The sequence below is a fragment of the Notothenia coriiceps genome, unplaced genomic scaffold, assembly GCF_000735185.1.
Source record: "Notothenia coriiceps isolate Sejong01 unplaced genomic scaffold, NC01 NC01_scaffold00004485, whole genome shotgun sequence".
In the NCBI taxonomy this organism is placed as follows: Eukaryota; Metazoa; Chordata; class Actinopteri; order Perciformes; family Nototheniidae; genus Notothenia; species Notothenia coriiceps.
The window spans coordinates 175,591-182,718 of NW_011337186.1; the positions used below are offsets into that span (position 1 = coordinate 175,591).

At 42.2% G+C, this 7,128-nt stretch overlaps 1 long non-coding RNA gene across 3 annotated transcripts; it reads right to left on the reverse strand.

The window, feature by feature from the left end:
• Window positions 1–1,247: 1,247 nt before the first annotated feature.
• On the reverse strand, window positions 1,248–5,060 carry LOC104942333 (uncharacterized). 3 transcript variants are annotated; one of them, XR_798002.1, is made up of 4 exons: window positions 4,973–5,060; window positions 3,664–3,777; window positions 2,767–2,924; window positions 1,248–1,367 (listed from the first exon to the last, which is right to left on the reverse strand). It is a non-coding gene; the product is annotated as an uncharacterized lncRNA (long non-coding RNA). The 3 variants fall into 3 exon arrangements; XR_798004.1 differs by lacking the exon at window positions 1,248–1,367 and adding an exon at window positions 1,489–1,536; XR_798003.1 differs by lacking the exon at window positions 1,248–1,367 and adding an exon at window positions 2,475–2,524.
• Window positions 5,061–7,128: the final 2,068 nt, after the last annotated feature.

Genomic DNA, 7,128 nt, shown 5'->3' on the forward strand with positions numbered 1-7,128 from the left:
CTCAGATAAGAGGTCTTTCAGGTCATTTTGAAGAACCTTCCAGAACAGAGTTTGTCAATTCACCTCAGTGGCAATTGTAAAAATACAAAGTAGTAGAAACATTAATGCTCACTTTCAGGTTCATAGGGTGCGTTTCACTTCTCTTATTTTTCATTTCCTCGCTCCTCGGGCTCGGTTTCACCGGAAGTTGATTTGTCTGTGCCATCTTGAGTAGCGTCCCAGTGGCATTATTTTTGCCGGAGGCCCGAGGAGTGATAACGGAGGAGCGATAATCGAGGAACTACCAGTAGAGATGTCCCGATCCGATCACGTGATCGGGGATCGGAGCCGATCACGTGATTTTCAAAAGATCGGAATCGGGAGGAAAAAAATCGGGGATCGGGATTTTTTTCTTCTTTTTTTTATAAATACTTTTTTTTAAATTTTGTATTCAATGTTACAAAACAAAAATGACCATGTTCAAGTCTTAAAGTCATCCTGAGGCCTTAGTTTTGGTTTCAAATTACACAACATCATGTATGTGTTGCTTCTTTGGGGCTTGTTTTCATAGACCTTGCTTATTTCTCTCAAATCTGGCAACAGAGTGGGCGCAGTGTCTAATTGTAGCAGTAAGCTAACGAGTACTGATAAGCTTTATTTAGTTTTGATCCAATGCTGCACAACTGAACTGATCCAATGCTGCTGTGAAAAAAAGAAGCTATATCCATGTTGGATAGAATATCCAATTTAAATAAAAAATAATCTTAAGGGACAACTTGAATGCTTTTTTTTCTCTTAATGCATTGCATAAAGATCGGATCGGGAAAAATCGGTATCGGCAAATTGTCAAAATGAAATGATCGGAATCGGATCGGGAGCAAAAAAAGGTGATCGGGACATCCCTAGTTTAAATGTCCATTTCTTACTAATTCTCATTTCCACCATTCCATTGGAAATATGCATTACACCAAGTAAATATGAATACTAATGTGAAACCAACCTGCTGATTCTGGAGTTCCTGGTGGGAGACCTGCTCCCTCAGCGGTGGTCTGAAGTACTGAACACAGACAAATAAACCAAAAAACAATTATTTAAGAGCGCACACTTACTCAAGTTAGAGTGGATACCTGTTTGGACGTAACATTAACAATAAAGCATAAATACATGTATCACTTTAATTAAAATCTACTGCTGACAGAATTTGGTTTTTTTCTTCATTAATCGGCTGCAGGATAAGAAGTTGTAACACAGAAAGAGCGGATCACTCGTCACTGTGGGCGAACATGGGGGGAAGACCTCTCCCAGCAGAGACAGCACGTGTTCGTACGCTTAAACAGGCAGTGCATCTTCTGCAGCTTCACCACGCCGCCCGTACGGACCTATAGCAACTGAGAGACAGGGAGAGTAAAAACAACAACAGAACATGTAGACGTAAGAGCTTCACCACGCCGCGTACAGGACCTATAGCAACTGAGAGACACAGGGGAGAGTAAAAGAGCAACAAAGAACATGAAGCACGTAAGAGCTTCACCAGCCCGCCGTACGGACCTATAGCAACTGAGAGACACAGGGAGAGGTAAAGAGCAAAAACAAGAAACATGAGCACGTAAAAGTTTCACCACGCCCGCCGTACCGGACCTATAGCAACTGAGAGAGACAGGGAAGGTAAACAACAACCACAACACAACAGAAACATGTAGCACGTAAGAGTTTCACCATGCCGCCGACGGACCCTATAGCAACTGAGAGAGACAGGAAGAGTAAACAACACCACAACAACAACAGAAACGTGAAGCACGTAAGAGTTCACCACGCGCCGTAAAAAACGGACCCTATAGCACGAGAGAGACGGAAGAAGTAAACAACAACCACAACAACAACGAAACGTGAAGCACGTAAGAGTTTCACCACGCCCGTACGGACCTAATAGCAACTGAGAGAGACAGGAAGAGAACAACAACCACACAGCAACAGAAACATGGAAGCCCGTAAGAGTTTCCACGCCCGCCGTAGGTACCTATAGCAACTGAGAGAGACAGGGAGAGTAAACAACAACACAAACAACAACGAAACGTGAAGCACGTAAGAGCTTTCACCACGCCGCCGTATCGACTATAGCAACTGAGGGACACAGGCAGTAAACACAACAACAACAGAAACATGAAAGCACGTAAGGGTTTCACCACGGCCGCGTACCGGACCCTATACAACTGAGGGACACAGGACAGTAAACACAACAACAGAAACATGAGCACGTAAGGGTTTCACCACCCGCCGTACGGACTCAATAGCACTGGGGACACAGGACAGTAAAAACAACAGAAACATGCTAGCAGGTAGCAGTTTCACCACGCCGCCGTCGGACTATAGCAACTGAGAACAGGACAAGTAAACAACAACCAACAGAAACATGTAGCACGTAAGAGCTTTCACCAAGCGCCGTACGACTATAGCAACGGAGAGAGACAGGGAGAGTAAAAAACACCAACAGAAACAATGAACACGTAAGTTTCAACCACCACGCCGCCGTACGGACCTATAGCAACTGTAGAGACACAGGACAGTAAACACAACAACAACAAAACATGTAGCATGTAAGAGTTTCACCACGCCACCCGGTACGGACCTACCTAGCACTGAGAGACAGGACAGTAAAACAACAATGAAGTGAATTTAATACTCAATCAGACACTGAAGATACTATCCAGTTTAATATTGAAGTTTTGAAAAGGCTCAATCAATCTGACAGACATCATCAGTGTATACTGAAAGTTGTAAGCTCTCAACGTTCCCTGATCTCGTCCACGATGAAGGGGTCGACAGCTGATCTTGTCGATGCTCTCCTCGAGGCAGTACGTCTCGTAGATGTGAACGACCTCTCGTGCAATACGCTGCTGCTCAGAGTCACTCCAGAATCAGGACTCAGATCTTATCGTTGAACTCCTCTGGGCAGGAAAAACAACCCACGGGTCAGTGCTGGGGAACCCTGAATGTCCTCTCCAATATGAGAGTAACATAAACCGGAAAGTCAGATTCTTGAAGAAAAGCAGAATTTTTGATATTTTTTGAAAAAAAAAGTCAGATTTTTAGAAAGTAGATTTTTTGGAAAAGTCAGATTTTTAGGAAGATTTTTGAGAAATCCCAGAATTGGAAAAATACAGAATATGACAGGCATGATCATTTGTGACGTGGAGCTAATCTGAAATGTAACTTGGAATACTGCTTTCTATTCCTCCATTTGTGAACTGTGTAAACTCCCGTCTCTTGGGATATCAGCATGTGAAGGACACTGTCAGGAACAGTTGATGCTCTGTATGTGATGACTACTGTCCATTCTGGAGAGGATCACAGTACATGGATCCTGAGATTCAGCTACAAGCCCGGGGACCAGAGATTTTGGCAAGTCGAATTTTGAGTTTTTGAGAAAAAGTCTGAATGTTTTGTTTTGAGAAAAAGTCGAAATTCGAGGAAAGTCAGATTTGAGATTTTTGACAAAATGTCAGAATTTTTGATTATTAAACTATTCTGTATGGATGACTACATTCTTGAGAGGTCATAAATACATGGATCCTGATATTGAAGCCCAGAGGATTTTTCCCACAGTCAGTCAGACATACTTCAACAGTCATGAAATCAACCGTCCTGTCGGGTTTCAGTTTGTGTTTGGGTGTGACAGCACAGTACCCACGGTGAGGCAGAACTGCAGCATCATGCACGGCTCCTTCCTGCTTCAGGAAGTTCATGAAGCGGAAAGTAGATCCTGCTGCTCCCGGATCTCCTTCGGTCCAGCTTCAACACCTGCAAGACAATAGGGAGGGTTTGCATGAAACACTGCAAAAATATCCTTCTGTTGGTCTTTATCCGATGGTAAATGGACTGAACTGATAATATACCCATATATACTAAATATATATATATTTATCGTTGGTACATTCATAGCTGGCAGCAGAATACAACACGCTAGCAACCTTTTACCAAATCAGTGTGGTGATTTCTCCCATTTCCCAATAATGTCCCTTCAAAGTGAATTTGTCTTCTTTTATCTTAGAATACTCAAATTTGAGTTTGTTACAGAAATAACAGACAGCAGACAGACAGACAGACAAAAAGACAGACAGACAGACAGACAGACGACAGACGACAGACAGAACAGACAGAGCAGAACAGACAGACGAACAGAGAGAGAGACAGCAGACAGACAGAAGCAAGCACAGACAGACAGAAGACAGAGCAGACAGACGTACAGACGACAGAAAGCAGACAGACGACAGACAGACAGAGAGACAGAGAGACAGAGAGGAGGACAGACAGACAGACCAGACGACACGACAGACAGACAGAGAGACAGAGAGAGGACAGACAGACAGACAACAGACAGACAGACGCAGAGAGACAGACAGCAGAAGAGAGACCAGACAGACAGACAGACAGACAGACAGACAGGAGACAGACAGACAGACAGACAGACAGACAGAGAAGACGACGACAGACAGACAGACAGACAGACAAACAGACAGACGACAGACAGACAGAGAGACAGACAGACAGCAGAGAGACAGACAGACAGACAGACAGAACAGACAGGAAGACAGAAGACCGAACAACAGACAGAGAGACAGACAGACAGACAGAGAGACAGACAGACAGACAGAGAGACTACAGAAAAGAAAGACAGAGAGACAGACAGACAGACACACAGACAGACAGAGAGACGACAGACAGACAGACAGACCAGACAGACAGACAGACAGACAGACAGAAGAGAGGAGAGAGAGACAGACAGACAGAGAGACAGATCAGACAGGAGACAAGACAGACCAGAGAGAGAGACAGACAGACTTTCATTGCATTGATTATTTGATGGTAATTTGTATTTATACACTTTTGTCTTGCTTTTACCGAATGGGTTATCTGTAGTTTACTCTTTGATTCATTTTATCTAAGTATAAGTATTTTATTCATTTTTATTTAAATTAAAAAGTGAGGTACTCACAGAATGCTTCTTGTTGCTGACGTTGGCGTATTTCTGTAAAAAAGGAACCAGTGGAAGACGGGGGCTCGGTGTCCCGGTCGAGCTGGAGACACAAAAGGGAAGCAAAACGAGATTTTATTAAAATGAATCCAAAACCAATACACGAGGGAGTGGACAAAAAAGAAACAGCCACTCAAATGGTTTAAAGGTTAACATTTCCACACAGCACATTATTTGTTCTTTTCTTATATTCCCCTGATTTACCTGTAACGTAAGAAGGATCAGTATTTATGCAAGATGTTTTTGTTCACCTTACCTGGAGTGTTATCAACAATATCAGCACCAATTGAGGTTCACAGTATCCTGGAAAACACAAGAACAAACATTACATTTTAGTATTTTTATATTAAAAACCTTTAAAGACACAGAGTGGAAAGTGAGTTTTGGCCATTAATTATGAAGTTAAGATTTATTTCATATTATTTTCGTACTTATTTTCATCCAAAAACAAAGACAAACGAGGAATATTCTTACTAATCTAATGCTCTTGATAGTTAACCTAATTCAATCTTAAACGGTCGTATTGAATAAAAGGGTTTTCTTGTAACAATAAATCAATAAATGACAGAATATACAAGTGCTTACTCATAACCACTGTCAGACGAAACATGAACCCGGCTTTAAAGGGACCTATCATGTCAAAATGCACCTTTTGTAAGTCTTTTCTACATGAAATTGTCCCCAACGTGGTTCCAGGAACTCACCAAGTGTTCAGAAAACACACCCTCTCCTATTTCCTCGTACCCAATCTCTTAAAAAGGGGCTGCAACCGGAATCTCGATACAAGACTGATCCAGATTTGAACACTCTATGACGTCATAGAAGTGGCCTCGGCTAATTGGGCAACTCCACCAATCAGGAGGGACATGCCCAGGACATTGCTGTTGGAAAGCCTCTGGAGACGCCTGTAGTACATTGCCAGGCCTGTAGATGGTGCTGTTCTCACAGAATCAGTACCATTGATGCAAAGACAGTGTTAAATGAGTGAACTGAGGAATGGTAAAATGGCCATGTCTGTTGGATTTTTGAAATGAAAGTATAAATTGCCTTTTATAGGTTGGTCCTACACTATATTAATCAAATCTATACATGATAGGTCCACATTAACATCAGTTTAGACTCTTAGTAGTTGTTCATTTGGATCATAAAAGCAGTTTACCACAGGGTCGGCCATGAAGTCCATGGTGGGCAACATGACGGATCCAGACATCACCTCCCGCAGCCAGCAGAGACAGAGACCTGCGTTATAAAAAGGTTTAGAATATATTTAATAAGGTCGCCCTATTATGCAAAATCCACTTTCTCATGTTTCTTGCAGGTGACCTGATAATTAAACTATAAAAAGGATATTGTTGTACACTTGTCTACCCTGAAAGCCGTGGTTCTGCAGAGAAATGCTGTCGTCAAAAAGCCAACTTATTGTCAATCCACTTCCAATAGAGTGTGTACAGACTTCCAATGTGTGTGTTCAGACTTTCAAATGTGTGTGTGGTACAGACTTTTCAATGTGTGTGGTGTACAGACTTCCAATGTGTGTGTACAGACTTCCATGTGTGTGTGTACAGCTTCCAAGTGTGTGTACAGACTTCCATGTGTGTGTGTAAGACTTTCATGATGTGTGTGTACAGACTTTCAATGTGTGTGTTCAGACTTTCAATGTGTGTGATGCAAGACTTTCAATGTGTGTGTGCAGACTTTCAATGTGTGTTGTACAGACTTTCAATGTGTGTGTGTTCAGACTTTCAATGTGTGTGTACAGACTTTCAATGGTGGTGGTGGTCAGACTTTCAATGTGTGTGTGTACAGCTTTCAATGGGTGTGTGTAACACGACTTTCATGTGTGATTGTGTTCAGACTTTCATGTGTGTGTCAGACTTTCAATGTGTGTGTGTACAGACTTTCAATGTGTGTGTCAGACTTTCATTTGTGTGTGTGTTCAGTACTTTCAATGTGTGTGGTGTAACAGACTTTCATGTGTGTGTGTACAGATTTCAATGTGGTGTTCAGACTTTCCAATGTGTGTGTGTACGACTTTCAATGTGTGTTGTGTTTCAGATTTCATGATGTGTGTACAATGTACAGACTTTCAATGTGTGTGTGTTCAGTACTTTCAATGT